General features: G+C 41.9%; 1 long non-coding RNA gene across 2 annotated transcripts in view; it reads left to right on the top strand.

Moving 5' to 3' along the window:
* The window catches only part of LOC146865363 (uncharacterized), a 287,090-nt gene extending 271,817 nt beyond the window's left edge, over positions 1 to 15,273 (top strand). For both annotated transcript variants that reach the window (XR_014976624.1, XR_014976623.1), the window contains one exon: positions 14,384 to 15,273. This is a non-coding gene — a long non-coding RNA (uncharacterized LOC146865363). The remainder of the gene's footprint in view (positions 1 to 14,383) is intronic.
* Positions 15,274 to 16,560: the final 1,287 nt, after the last annotated feature.

Here is a 16,560-nt window from a genome sequence, read left to right as displayed (position 1 = left end):
GAAGTGTATGTTTATCAGGAGAGAAGAAGTAGGGAGGACACATAGACAATGAAGTGAAGATATGGCTCCTGTAGAAATTCCATTACGTTCTTTTGGTGGGAGGGCCTGCTGATTAGTCTTTCTGTAAGACTGCCAGTTAGTAGATGGCAGGGATGAAGGGATGGGCTGTAGTCTCTATTGTTCAGAGTGTGAAGTGTTCTTTAGCTGAGACTAGTGGTTTACCTCTTTCCTGATCACTGTCTTTGAAGCTTATATCCAGTTGCAGATAGTTCACACCTCTTTATTACTCTGTTGTGGGTACTACAGGCTGGGGACTACCCTGCTGCGAGAAGCACAAAGGCTCTGTCTGCAAGCAGCCTAGAGAGGAATTTGATAAAGGGAAGCCACACCAAACCAGTTCAGTTAATCTGCTTTTCTTTAGGGTAGAAGGAGGGGTTGGGAATGTTCTGCTTCTGAAAGGATCAGCTTGCAGGCAATGCAAAGTTTGTTAATTTTGACTACTGAGGGTTCATCATTCTGCTCTTGACCTCATAAAAATTAACACAGAGGAACCAGACTCTGAAACCAGTTTACCCAGCCTCCACACTAAACGAAAGAATTTTTTTATTCTGAGCTGTTGCTTTCCATCTACAAATGTGTATAAAATGTGGCTAACAAGTCAAGCAACTCACAGCACACATTTGGCAGAAGGCAATCTTGGATTAATCATAAATATGGTGGGAGGGCCTGCTGATTAGTCTTTCTGTAAGACTGCCAGTTAGTAGATGGCAGGGATGAAGGGATGGGCTGTAGTCTCTATTGTTCAGAGTGTGAAGTGTTCTTTAGCTGAGACTAGTGGTTTACCTCTTTCCTGATCACTGTCTTTGAAGCTTATATCCAGTTGCAGATAGTTCACACCTCTTTATTACTCTGTTGTGGGTACTACAGGCTGGGGACTACCCTGCTGCGAGAAGCACAAAGGCTCTGTCTGCAAGCAGCCTAGAGAGGAATTTGATAAAGGGAAGCCACACCAAACCAGTTCAGTTAATCTGCTTTTCTTTAGGGTAGAAGGAGGGGTTGGGAATGTTCTGCTTCTGAAAGGATCAGCTTGCAGGCAATGCAAAGTTTGTTAATTTTGACTACTGAGGGTTCATCATTCTGCTCTTGACCTCATAAAAATTAACACAGAGGAACCAGACTCTGAAACCAGTTTACGCAGCCGCCACACTAAACAAAAGAAATTTTTTATTCTGAGCTGTTGCTTTCCATCCACAAATGTGTATAAAATGTGGGTAACAAGTCAAGCAACTCACAGCACACATTTGGCAGAAGGCAATCTTGGATTAATCATAAATGTGGTGGGAGGGCCTGCTGATTAGTCTTTCTGTAAGACTGCCAGTTAGTAGATGGCAGGGATGAAGGGATGGGCTGTAGTCTCTATTGTTCAGAGTGTGAAGTGTTCTTTAGCTGAGACTAGTGGTTTACCTCTTTCCTGATCACTGTCTTTGAAGCGTATATCCAGTTGCAGATAGTCACACCTCTTTATTACTCTGTTGTGGGTACTACAGGCTGGGGACTACCCTGCTGTGAGAAGTACAAAGGCTCTGTCTGCAAGCAGCCTAGAGAGGAATTTGATAAAGGGAAGCCACACCAAACCAGTTCAGTTAATCTGCTTTTCTTTAGGGTAGAAGGAGGGGTTGGGAATGTTCTGCTTCTGAAAGGATCAGCTTGCAGGCAATGCAAAGTTTGTTAATTTTGACTACTGAAGGTTCATCATTCTGCTCTTGACCTCATAAAAATTAACACAGAGGAACCAGACTCTGAAACCAGTTTACCCAGCCTCCACAATAAACAAAATACATTTTTTATTCTGAGCTGTTGCTTTCCATCTACAAATGTGTATAAAATGTGGCTAACAAGTCAAGCAACTCACAGCACACATTTGGCAGAAGGCAATCTTGGATTAATCATAAATTTTTGTGCAAGTTTTCATGATATTCTATTAATTTTGATTTTCTTACTAACGAGAGGTGTGCATCCAGTGATAAACTACGACCATTGAGCTCCAAATAAAGTCTAACCTGTGTATTTGTGTGAGGGATATAGGGGCTTAATGGTGGATTGTGAGTAATTACTTTTAGCTGTAAAAGCATCAACTCACTTTTTTCTAGCGAGAGTATTGGTCAGTTGAAATGACAATTGTCTTAGATCTTTTGCTCTGCAGCCTTCTATTTGCCACTAAAAGCTAGCTGGACTTTAGGGTTTGTCTTTTATTTTTAACGCTGCTGTTGCTGCTTCATAGCACTGAATAACAAGATTTAGAATCAACAGTGGCTCTCAATGTGAGCTCTCGATGTAAGCAATAATTTAAAAGACACAATGACTCACTGTTTAGCCCAGTTATTGTCTTTTTTTTAAAAAGACAAGTACTTTAATGTCACAGTAAAATGAAATACTAAACACATTAATAAGGATTTAGCTTCATGGTTCTACCATTCTTTCTATAGGCTATACCCAAGCCCTACCTCATCTCTAGTGGCCTAACCCAGCTCCTAATAATCCCCCCCCATATTTACAGTGTTTAGCAGAGATAAAATGTCATAGGCAATAATCAGACAAAGGTGCAAATTTACTTACAGGTTGGACCAACAACTACCATGTTGGGTAATCCATAAGTCAATTGGTTCAAATCTTCAGCTAAAGTGTTAACGCTGACAATCGCAATTCTTCATGAGGCATGCTTACTGCTTATCGCTACAATTTCAAGATACACAGGTACATGCATCAACCATTTTTGCGAGCGCAAACGGTGCGATTTGCAAAAATCGTCCGTTTGCGCCCGCAAAAAGGACTTCTGCGATGCATCAACCTATCAACCTCTCGCAATTTAAGAAATCGCAAATCATTGAGATTTCTTGAATTGCGATTGCATTTAAGGAATTGCAAATTGCGATTCCTTAAATGCAATGCATGATGGAATCGCAAATTGCGATTTTTCTAATAGAGGGCGCAAATTGCCATCAATTTGTACTTGATGGTAATTTGCAAAAACTTTGAAAAATGCACTAAAGTGCATTTTTCAAAGATGTAGGTTACACACTCACATGCCCTTGGGGCATGTGTGTGCGCAACATGTGTGCTCAGATCAATTTCAAGAGTGCAACAGAGTGTCCTTTTGACACACTTGCACCCTTAAAATTGCATGCGCAATTTGCGAGTACCTATTGGTATTCGCAAATTGCGCATGCAATCTCCCATTCATTCCTATGGGCCTGTAGGCCCATAGGAATGAATGGGAAGGCATCCCTTAATTGTGACCCGCAATTTGCGAGTCGCAATTAAGGACTGTTTGGGAATCGCTAATTTTATAGCGATTCCTACATGCATAGGCTTCTGCAATTCCTTAATTGCGATTCCTTAATAGACGCAATTAAGGAATCGCAAAAGCCTACATTGATGCATGTACCTGACAGTCTCTTAGTTGTTGATCTCAGGCCCTTGGTACCTGTTTGGATGAGGCTTGGAGTGGAGATTGGTGAGGGGCTATTCACAGTCACTTCGTCGAAGGTGCAAGATCATGGGCAGGGGTCTTTCTTCTCACTCAGGTTGCAGGGAACAAACAGTGCAACAGTTCTGGTTGGAAGATGCTCATCTTCTGCAGTTGTGGCCTCTAGTGGTGGTGTTTTTCTTGCAGGATGCACTGTCCCTCTGGTCATGCTGCAGGTATGCTGCATGGCATGCTTTTGCTCAGATCACTAGATACTTCATGCAGTTCACTATATAAACCACACAGGGAAGCTTGCATCGGATTCCACTAAGATATCTGGCTTCATTCCAAAGATAGCCCAACTATTCCAGGCTTCCAACTGTGCCGACCACCAGTCCAGCTCCATCAAGGCTTCTTCTGGCTACAGAACCTGGTCTGAATAATTCATACTGTTTTGAAAAAGAATAATGTTCATCCTCTGAAAGGACTGGGTGTACAAGGGACAGAAAATGATTGTGTGAATTAAGGAGGACAACTACCCCACATTCCTGGCCAGATCTCTGTGATGTATCCCTAGCAATTTCTTTATCCCCTCCATCTCCTACTCAATCATCATCATGTGAAGTTGTAACAATGCTTGCACTGAATCTATTGCTAATCCCAGAAACTCTATTTTCAGAGTGGGATTTAGGAACTGACTTCTCCAACTGAATACAAACCGCAAAACCTGTAAACATTAAACTGATATCCTGACCTGGAGCGTCGCAACACTCCCTCACCCCATAAAGATCATGTTGTATATATCTAGAATTCATTTGATACTCCAGACCTCAAAAATGCCACAATTGGTTGGAGATTTGCAAACCACCCTGATCACAGATCAAATAATATACTGGAAAATCCAAAGGAACTGAAGAACCACCAATGAGGCCCTAAATTGGGACAATTAGGTATACCTCATTTAAATCTAGAAGGACAATCCAATCTCCGAATTCCCTCCATTTTAAAATAGCAATCTACCAACCACTGATGTAGCTCCTTTTATTTATAATCAGGGGTATGTCTGCACATTTCTTCTTGGAGGCCAATAATAAGTTGTAAGTGAGGAAGGCACATCAATTATAGCCTACTTTGCTGCCAAATGCTGAACTTCTGAGTCCTTTTGTTTGAACGCCTCCTGTGAAAATTGTATTGGGATTGGAGGTCAACTTTGATAATGGGGGACTGGAAAAATCCAAGCACAAACATCTTAATATCTGCAATATCCAGATCCTGAGAAATGTTTAGCCTTTTTAATGAAAGGGTTGCCAAATAGGTGACACTAAGCCATAGAATCTGCCTCCATTGCAGCCAGAAAACCTAACTTGGGATCTATTTTGAAGAGGAACACTTTTATTTTCAACGTTGAGAAAGTGCAATTAGGGTTGCCCAGAGAGCAGAAAGCTCTCTGCACCCCACCTCTAAGGATGTCTGGCTTGATAGCAAGGTCTTTCGGGTCCTCCAACAGTAGAAAGATAATCAACAATGTACCGCTGAGGTTCAGCAGCCAGTCTTCACAGGACCGCTATCTCCTGTTGATGCCTCTCTTCTGGGCCCTAGCATAATTTGATATAAAAATCAACAGCTTTATATTCACGAGCAGCACCAGAGAGCTGGTGACCAAGTGTCCATGGTGTAGCGAGGTAATGAGGCACAGACAGAAAAATCTGTATTTATCTTCTTTGACAAATATCTGATGCGGAAGGAATTTTGTACTGAGAGTATATGAGCTATTGTACCTGTAACAGGCCTTGTATGCACATGGGACATAATTCATGGCTAAGATGGTATCATAAATTGGAGCAGCATAGCACTTTTCTGGATACCACTGGGTTGGCTGTGAACTGATTCCTATAGGTGTGTGCCATAGAGGAGTGACATGGGCGGTGGTACTGAGGAGATGTTATAGTAATAGGAAAACCCACTGTTGTCCCACTGTGATGGCCGCATAGACTCACAGAAGAGGTGTAGAGCATCCAGACACAGGCCAGGCACAAAAGAGGATGAGAAGGAGCTGCCGTGAGTCCATCACTGGAGCCTTGCCTGGAGCAGAGCTGAGGGCCATGGTCTCTGACACCGAGAAGTGGCTGACTGAAGGATGTAGCAGGTGGCTAGCTCTGGTGGAGGTATAATGTTATACATTGGAGTAAGGGGAGAGTGGAGATCAAGGCCATAGTCTCCATTGCTGGACCTTCCCACAGGGATGAATACTGGTCTACATCCGATTTTTAAGAGCTGGCCCTTATAAGCCGTAAGTAGGTAAGGAAATATGATGAGTCAAGTACTGGACCAGGCTGATGAAATTTTCAGCGGCACAAGGCAGGGAGAGTATGTGACTGATTTGCCCCAGATCATTTGGAACTATGCTTTTGGGGACCTGCATCTGATGTGTGGGAGCAACATAAGTGGTGCGCCTTGGAGTATCTCAGACTGTTCCCTGGGCCTTGCAGTGATGACCCTGTCCTAGGGCACAACTAGAATCTGCAAGACAGACTAGCCAATTTATTAGCAAATTTCTTACACCCCAACCATCTAGCACCTGCAGGGATCTAACTGGTATGGTGAAAAAAATGGCTCCCAGGTCAACAAGTCAGCAATGAGTATGGTGCTAAAAAAAACAAACACAAGGAAATGGGGCTAGAAACAATATAAGCTCAGCTTTGCCTCCAAAACACTCGCTAGATCAGCAGATAAGAAGCCAGAACAACACACAGTTGCGGTGGTCAGTCAGGCGGAGCAGGATGGCGATGTGAAGGTGAAAGCCTTATACTGTGATACACAAGCTCTCCCTTTGAATGGACCATATGAAGGAAAGGCTGTACAAAAGCAATACAGATATGACCGAACCATGCATCTCCGACATCAAAGATGACATAGGAGTGCCTATTGAAAAAGCTCCTCAAATCAGAGGAAGTGATAGAGCTGATGTGTGCTAAAAATAAGGCCTTGGAGGCCCACTCAATAGGAACCCTTAAACCCAGCAAGGAGAATGCAAGCATTTTTAGAGAGACTCATTACTGAAACTTCTGACAGATAATCACTATCCTCTCTGTTGTTGATTGGGCACATTGCTCCCTGGCAACCAGGCCGTCTCTGGACCCCTCCAAGGCTGAAAATATGCTTGCTGGAACTGGGGATTCCATGAGCAAGTCTCTCTCAATGGTTGATCAAATTAGAAAATATGCTTGTTAAACTGCAAAGATAGCGACTTTTTGTCCAGGGTAAACTGGGCGGGTACTATCAGTGAAGGCTGGCCATTTATTTAGAAGGGGGTGAGTGCTCTGACGGGGACATGGATAGTTAAAAGGATGAAAAGGTGCTACTGTGAGACCATCACAGTAGTCAGGAAGAGGTCCTGCTTAGCTGGACCTGTCACAAAAGTCTTCACTGGCACACACTACATAATATGCAAAAGTGGATTTGAACATCTATGGAATATGAGTCCTTACACCGATGTCATGCCTACTAGACACAAGTTGTCTGCAGTGCGCGTGAATGCAGGAAACATTAGAGGGATAAATGACCCCAGAAATGTGAGGAAGGATATCAGTGATGTTTCTCCAAGAAACATAGTTGACAGCACACTCAGATGAAAACTTTGCGATATGAGCTGGTTGATGCCTGGTGCCAGAGTCATAAAGACAATAGAAATTATACATATGATTCCACCGTACAATGCTGAACCCAGAATTGATCACTGTCTCCTCACGTGTGATAATTACGCATGGGTGAAGGTGCCTGAGATCCTCTCTTGTACACTCTAGGGTCACTTTCCAGTAATGCTGACACTGTCCCTCCCTCTATAATGAGTGATCCTATATTGTAAAATGGCATAAAGTTCCCTGTTGAAACACTCAGTGACACAGTTTTTAGCGAGTAGGGGAAGCAGGCTTTTCTATATTAATTTGAAAGTAATGTGTGATCAGTTTAGGTATAATTGGGAAGCTGTCAGAGCTTACATTAGTATGGGACGTTTTCAACACTAGCATTTGTAAAGCTAAGAAGGCTTCTATCCACACTATACTTGATAGACTGGAGAAGTCATTTGGAAAGTCAGAGAAAGAATATACCAGAACACATCAACCGGAGATGTTAAGCAAATTGAATAAAAAAAGCTACTGGAGTTTCAAGAAGAAGTGGATTTTGCTAAGTCAAATATTTACTAAGCAGGCTGTGGGTTGGCATTATTATGAAGGAAAATGGCCATGGAGGACCTTAGCTACATTAATTAACCTTATCTAGATCTCCTAAGAGATACTAGAAATCGTAAATGCAGAGTGAGAGATGTGAGGAACCATCACAGACATTTTTGGCCCAGGTTCAAACAGCTGAATCTTTATTTTATTTATTGAGTTTTATATAGCGTTGGCTAGACTAGGAGGTATCAGAGCGCTTTACATGAGGAAAAAACATTGCTTCAGAACATGGTTACAAAGTTACATCAGTTACTGGAGCGTAGTTACAGGAATGACAAGAGTACAAAACATAGCATAAACATGAGGAAAAAAATAGGCAAGGGGAGAGAAGATAAGGCGAGAGAGGGAAGGATTAGGTGAGGTAGACGGAGAATAATGGAGGGAAGAGGAGGGGGAGGGAGTAGGAGGCACAACGGGGAGACAGAAAAAACAGTGTCCGACGTCTGGCTGGGTAGGTGACGACCGAGGGGTGAACCAGAGCCAAACTCCTCTATAGCTGGGTGGGACAGCTCCACCGGTCATCGGCCAAAGGTTGCTTGGGCGCCACAGTACATACAGAAAGGTTATAGTTTCCGCCTAGGGGAAGCATAGTCCAAAAGTTCCATCGAGCATGCCGGTCTTGGTATACGGTGCTGTGCTCCCAGCGGTAATGTAATAAAACCCCAGGCCTCCGCTGTGTGAGACTCCCTTGTCGCTGTGGACTCTCTCAGAGGGGTCTCTGAGACTCCAGGGCATAAATGCTGGATCCCTCCCCAACAAGGGGAGAAGGAGTGCTTTGGAAAGGGGCCCACTCATGATGGTCATTATTAGAAAAATTGTTGTGTCAGATGACCCCAGAGGCAGCCATCTTAGGGACAGGCATTTGGCACAGCGCGGAACACCGATAGCCTGAACGGCCCCACCTTGAAAAGAACAGCACAGATTGCTAAGGATGAAGTTACCACCAGCATACACTCTCCCTCATGCAATAAAGAGCACGTTTAGGGTCAGGAGAAAAGTTTAGTCCCGTTCACAACGCCGTTATTTAAGGGTCAGGCCTTAATCTGAAACAACAGATGCCAACTCAGTAGACGTAGTTCAGGCGCCAGTATTGCAGAATTCAGTGAATCTAAAGCACTCCTCATCAACACACATGCACCAGGTACAAAACAAGTAGCATTTGTGGTAGAACATCAGGTAATAGCTCTGTCTCTCCAGAAGGCGCAGAGCTTGGGACACTTGCACTACATTTACCCAGAGTGCTCCTGTGATCAAAGTTATTTGCAGCCCTTTATCTCCCTGCCGAATAAATCAGGAGAGAGTATTCAACCCTGGTATTGCTCAGCAAGATCTCACCATGGGTGTAATACAGTTGAAAGATGAAGCGCACCTCAAGGAATACAGGCGTTGCACAGCCGTATACTCGCCCAATGCCACACTTTTAAATGATGAAGAAACAAGGCGAATCAGGTTGTCCTACACGGCCACCATTTTGATGTCAGGCACCGTGTGACTGATGGGGTCCGAAAGCTGTATTTGGCCTCGGTGGGTATTTCTTCTCAGGGTCTAATGGCATTGCCTCTTCCCACTTGGCTAGCGCCGTGCTGACAAAGCACCAAATCTGCAGGATGGAAGGAGGAGCTCAGTGTTGCTCGTAGAGTTGCCATTATAAGGACAGGCAACACGCTTTAAACGAACAGCCGCAGAGCCCCTTAAAGGTCAAAAATGCAGCAAATACCTCATCCGGTGAGCGTCCGGTCAGTCTCTCGCGGGCCAGGTGCTCAAGCGAAACTCTGGAAGGCATCCGCAACATGCAGCGACACTTTTAATTGTGCAATGCGCATGACAAGGGTCATCAGCCCCACCCTATGCCTCACCCTAAGGGTGAAGACAGGACTGCGCAGACTCGGAGACATTCTGCGCGCCGCCACGCATCATTTAATTTATGATGAGGCTGCGGCGAGGTGAAACGACGGCAAGCAGATGGGGCCCCTGGAGCACGGGCCCCCCCACAACGCAGGGGCTGTAGGGGCCTGTGTTACGCCTGAAGCAGCTCATTTTATCACAACAGTACACTCCTGTACACACTGTTGATAACCCCTGCTCACCCCCTCGGTAGCTTGGCACGAGCAGACAGGCTTATCCCCAAGGCAATGTGTAAAGTAGTTGCACCAATACTCACAGTAATAAAGTGACCCACCACAAACCGCAGTAATTAAAGCCATGGCTACGAGCAGATCCCCAGGTGGTGATAGATTAACATCTGAATTTTATAATTATAATGAGCATATGGAAGTACTGGCACCCACCTTCTGGATTCGTTTAAGGAGATGCGCAATGAGGAGCCTTTCCCCTATGCTATGGGGAGAGGTGATAGTTATCCTACTTAAACTGAGTAAACACCCTAATAAATGCTCATCTGCTGTGTACCTGCAGGATGGGGATTGGGCAGGGCATCATGGGATGGATCTCCTTATATATTCTGCGCCGAGAGCGTGAATGCAGGTTAAGGGTTGCATATTAGCAACCAATTAGAAAGTCAGAGGCACTCAGGAGGGATGCCTCTTGTCCCCATTGCTTTTCGCTATCGCTATGAAGCTCTGGCAAGTACACTTCAACAAGTATGCTTCCTGAGGAGATTGCAAATGGGCAGCCAACATTTCTTATTATCATTATGCGCAAAAGATATTCTGCTGTACATAAGGGGACATGATATTAACCTCTACCCTGTCATTGAGGAGATGTTTCTATTGTTGTAAAAATATCATTGTCTTAAATATTGTTGCAAATAATATCGTTTTTATGGGCAATGTATTTATTTTCTTTGCAGTTTATGTATAGTAATTTTTATGTTAATAATTAGTATATAATTAGTTTAATTTAATTTGTAAATGTTATAAATATGTATCTAAGTATTATTTAAAATTATTTATTAAACTTTATAGATTTTAATATGTTATGGGAGTGGATATTGGGTTTATAGGGTAAAATGATGGAGAGATTTTTAAAATATGTTTGTATTAATTTCTTTGTAAAGTTTGGTGTATAATTTTATAAATTGTGATGAGTTTTACAAAATATATATGTTGTGTTATAATTGTAATCAAGTTGTAATATTTAAAATATGTTGATATTTTTGTAAATATTTCATCAGAAAATTCACAAAATACAATTTAATATTTTTTTGACAACATTTTAACTGTTTTTAAAAATGTTTTTTGCAGATGTACTTTTTAAAATGCATTTCTATTTTTAAATATAATTTTTTTAGTTGAATTTTAATTGTTAATTTATTGAAATTATAATGTATATGTTGTTTTTAATCTTTGATTAAAATTGTGTTTAAAATGTAATTTATAAAATGTATGTTTTGGGTGTATAATTTAAAATTATATGATTTAAATATTTTAAATACAAATATTTTTCAATTATATTATTTGACGTTTACTTGATTGAATTTGTGTCTGAGTAGATTACTCAAAAATAATTTATATAACATTTTTAAAAGAAATGTGGATTACTACTTTTTTCTCATTCATAGTTAATCTTTTTTAATGAAAACATTGTGTTTTGTAATTATTTAGAAATTTGTTTGAATAATGTTTCTACAATTTTTATTTTATATATTTTCCATGTATGTGATGGAAAATTATTACATATGCATAATTTTTATTCAATTATATGTTGGTATAAATTAATATTAATGTATGTTGTCTCGTTTTTTTAAGGATTTAGTTGATTTTATGTCCATTATATTCTTATCAATGTTATTTTATAATAAAATATGTATTTGAAAAAAACATTATTTATATGTTGTGTTATTTTTATTGTTAATTACATTAAAAAGTTATATTTGCGGTAGAAATAGTAAATGTTACCCAGCTAGTGTAGAACACCTTTCTCAAAAGGCTTAAATTGGAGTGGGAATGGTAAACGGCGCCACTTTAATACACAACATCTTCCTAAAATGAAATAGCTTGCATTGGAGTGGGAATAGTAAATGTAATTCCTTTAGTGTCCAATACCTACCCCAAAATTGCTTAGATTGAAATGGCAATAGTACCTTTGGTCTATTTTGCGTAGAACATTATGAATGACTAAAAAGGTAGGATATAATGACTAAAATGGTGTCAATTAAAGTGGGAGCTCTATTTGGCAATAGTTCTGATTGAAGTGTAAGTATTAAATATAAACATTTAAGTACTGCATTTTTAACATACATTATTAATGTCATTTATTTACAAAGAAAAGTATGACAGTTTATTTACTTTTATTTATGTTTTTTATAGAATGTGTTTACATTTTTTAAACACACATAACATATATTAACATTGTTATACATTTGTGAATTACAAAACATGCTATATTGTGCATGGATTCTGAACAAAGACAGAACTATGCACAGGATTATATGATCTTGGTGTGTAGGGACTGGGTCTTTCTACCACCTTAGTACCCACAAACCCAAGACCGACTAGCTATAGTGTCTCACTCCCCCATCTCACTCACAGAGAAACAAATGATTAGACAACCCAGAACACAACACTCCCAGTTCACTCAGGAATTGTGGTGACAAGACACACCCTTTCACTCGCACTCTAGTACTTGTCCACAATAAGATCTGACAGAGACACAAAACAGTTTAAAATATTTATTTTAACTAACGCGCCCTAACATGCAGTATACGTGCCACGACAAGCAGGAAAATGCATAGTACAAATATAGTCAGCATAGCAGCTAGTCCATAAATCATAAATGGAGATGTCATCATGGAAAGACAATAGAGCCTAACCTCACTCCCCTTGCCGCGGAGCAGTATTATTATATGTTAGAAAATTTCTGGGCTTTGTCAGCAGACCCCATACGTTAGCCTATAGATGGTGGATCTACATCATAGGTGCTGTCTCGCTCTTCTCCCTGGAAAGGTCCCTCTCTAAGTGTGTGTTACCTATTCGTGCATCCCAATAAAAACCAAAGTACGTTGTCCAAACAACAGCTGCATCTGTATGTTTTGTCTAAGGGCTAAGGTCTGGCCAGAACAAAATACCTACGGGTATTGTTGTTGACCTTGCACATAATGTTCAGTCAAAATCCCAGGAACATGCAGAGAGTGTACACAGCGATGAGTTCTCATGTGAAAGCATCCATAAAAAATATTGCAAAAAATAAAAACTTGTAGTAGCGTGCGCAAAGCTGCAGGCAAGCTGCAGTGTGCTCATTCTAACTATAGGGTCATTACGATGGGGGACGGCCCTAAGTCCGTCCGCCTTCATCACGGGGATTGGGACCGGCTGCCTAAATGGCGGCGGTCCCGCAAGTGCAAGTACAATGCGACCGCCACTCTGGCAGTCGCATTGTGTACGTTTACCATTGCAGCGGGTGCAGCTGGCTGCAGGCTGCAGCACCCGCTGCAATGGCAGGCACCACGCGGTGCCTGCCACATGGTGCAGGGTAATGTTGGTGCCCCCTGTTGCAAAACTGGAGTGCCACTGCTTAAGGGGGGCCCGCTGCGAGTCCCCAAAGTACATCCCTGCCAGCCTGTGAATTGCGGTTGAACTGCTATACACAGGCTGGTGGGGATGCAGCATCCTAATATGGTGGACGGTGCCTGCTAGGCACTTCCACCATTTTGTGGATGCGGGGTAGGTCCAACAGGCAATCGTAATGACTGCCTGTGTCGGACCAGTGGCGGACGGACTTCACATCTGTCAGCAATCCGCCCACCATCCTTATCTAGCTGGCGGAGAAAGGACGCACGATGGCGGTGAAATGACTACAATTGCCTTGAGGCCATTTTTCTATAATTCAAAACGAGATGAAATTGTGAATTGACCATTTTCACTTGCCTCACATGTTACAACTGATTTCCACTTCTAATGGAGTTAACCATTTGTCAAGTGTCAAGTAGAGATTAAAATGCTTACAACTAACAACTGAAAACAAGATGAAATTGTGATTTTTCCCATTCTCACTGGTCTCACATGGTCCAACTGATTTCCACTTCTCATGACTTAACCCTTTGTCAAGTGTTCTCAAGGAGAGATTGAAATGACTACAACTACCATGAGGCCCTGTTTCTGCAATGCAATTGTGATTTTGCCCATTCTCATTTGTCTGACATGTCACAGCTGATGGTTAGTTCTCAGGGACTTAGCAATCTACATGCAGTGCTCTACTCAGAGACATGTCTGCCTACTTCGCTTGATGTTGTCTTGGTCTCCTCAATTGAAGCAATTGATGGCATGAGTGGCACCAAAACAAGTGTGTACCTCAAATATTTGTAAAGCATTAATGTAATGCTTATTAGAAGTGGTGGGTGACCAATTGACTCAGCTTTTTACAAGAATACTAAAGCTAAATCTACAACCAAGTTGTGTGATTGCTTGTTTTGTACACAGCTAGGCCTTTGAATGGTCAAATGCACATGATACTTCGGCACTGTGTTGCCTTAAATGTTTGGGAGATGTGTTCATTCCTTAATCAAAAATTAAACATATCAGCACATCTAATGAGCTGCTCAGTTCTAGTACATGTATTGAATGTCTTCAAATGTCTTCTTAACAAGTTCTATACCATGGAAATAAATCACTGTATTAATCTCTACCTATTTTTCATATCCTAGGTCTCTATTTTCTGTGATACAAAACATTTGGATGTAGATATCACACTTTCACCAATAACAATGTTCTTTATTTCACAACAGGTCGATGAGGGCACAGCACCTGGGCAGAGCTTGATCACCTAACAGACTCCCACTCTACCCCCGGATAAAGCCTTTGTGTTGACAACACTCCTGGAGATTTGGACATGGATGACGGTCCTGGTCCATCTTGTCAGTTTGGGCAGACTTCAGCAGTGCGTCTCACTGTGCCCACAACAACACCTCCCACCCCAGCTGCAACACCTCAGCCAACCCCTGTCCCCCCAACCTGTGTACCTAGCACAGTGAACACCCTCTTGTGCCCCACAGTCCTGGATCCTGAGGTGACAATCATCAACCCAGTCACCGAGGAAACAGTGGGAAAGTACACCTTGGGCCAAGGGTTCAGGCCCTTGGGGGTAGGGTTCGTGAAAGGGGTACTGTGGGCCCGCAGAGTGAGGCCACTGGGGCTACTCACACCCAGGTTACCATCGACCAATTCATGGGAGCATATCAGGACTACCAAGATGTGATGGGCCAGGTATTAATGGAAATCCGAGACATGAAGCAGCTGCAGAGGGACATGCACCAGGAGCTGGCCACCCACAAAAGCAACATGGGCCACTTCATTGGGATGCTGCAGGACATCAATATAGCCATCTGCAGAGCTTTTCCACCGCCATCTACCTCTTCCTGTTATCCAACTTCATACGGCCTATCCACATCTGCAGTAGTTACAGGAAGGGAGGCCCTGTCAGAGGAATACACGCCTGCGGACACCCTGTCTCAGTAGCAGTGGATCTCTCATTCCCTTGCAAGAGGGGACGTTCGTGCAAAAATCCAGCAGTGCGGATGGCAACCTTAATTTCCTCCAGTGTGTGCAACACATTCACTTTGATGACTATTTCTGTACACTTTTCCCTTTCTGATGGGAGCAGTATTTTGGAGTTCAAAGAATTTGGCATCTACAGCTATGGTTTCATTCACCATAAATGAGTTCTTCACGTTTGGTTTTCCCTGTTTGGTTTTGCATAATATTTATTTTCTCCCTGTTCACTGCAATAAATAGACTAGTCAGAAACTCATTGTCTGCTGTAGTATATCTCCCATCTAGCAACGTACTCCGATGTGAACTTTACAATGCCAAAACAAGCTACTTGTGTAAGCCTGGATATGTTGCATGTGCACAATGTTTAGCTCAGGATCACAACCATATCACACCAACACATACATACAAGTATTTTTTCTAATGTTACAATCAGGCTGCCATAATATCAGAAACAGCAAATCGTAGCACTCAAATATTCTGTCAGCGATCATATTTTTGTGTGCAGACCTTAACAACATGGAAGGAGGGGATACCTCAGACAATATCCTCTGGAATAGGCCATAATTATTTGGTATGTGTCATCAGTTGGAGCCATATCGCCTACCTCACAAAAGGAATCCCGCATCATTTAAAACAATAAAGAGAGACATGGCAGTACAACAGTTTCTGATCCCAAGCTCATTCCAATTCAGTATTGCTGCATCTGGTGAAATGGCACTAACACATGTTAATGAGGTGCCACAAACACTTTGGTCTACAATGAGGAGACACATTAACAACTACATGCAGTTTATACACAATGAGGATTTAGCCAATGTAAAAGGAGACTAGCTTGATTTGGGCCTGCAATAACATTTTGTTGGAGCATATGATGAAACACATATTGCATTTGGATCACCACACGACAAGGGACAAATTCAAAGGATTCCTCTTAACTTCCATTCTATTGATGTGTATGCTGTCTTGATGCATGATTTTCCCAGGAACAATCCATGTCCACTTCATACGTCCAGACAGCATCATATACCTGCTAATATCAGAAGTCTGAAATGTCCAAATAAAGATGCCATGGTGAAGGTACCTAAAACAGACCAAAACAAAGACATTAGCTATCAAGCCATACATATGTCACAATTCAGATAGTCAACTTCTGGAGTACCCAGTCCATGACAAAAATCTATGCTAAACAAAGCAACTCCAACAAAGTGAGCATGTGTAAAAACCTTCCTCCGCTAACATCTTTCACCAGATTGTGTCAGAGCTTTAGCTTCCTAATATTTTCCTTAAACATACTCCTCAGATCATCACAACAAGAATTGTTTTAATAGTCAAAGTCATGACATATAACAACATACTTACACTCATAAGAAAAAGTTGTTAATAAAACCTTGATGCAAGTCAGCTCCTTCCT

This window comes from Triturus cristatus, chromosome 2_1, assembly GCF_964204655.1.
Source record: "Triturus cristatus chromosome 2_1, aTriCri1.1, whole genome shotgun sequence".
Classification (NCBI taxonomy): domain Eukaryota; kingdom Metazoa; phylum Chordata; class Amphibia; order Caudata; family Salamandridae; genus Triturus; species Triturus cristatus.
The sequence above is the reverse complement of the archived record's forward strand: the minus strand, read 5'-3'. Positions and strand labels throughout refer to the sequence as shown.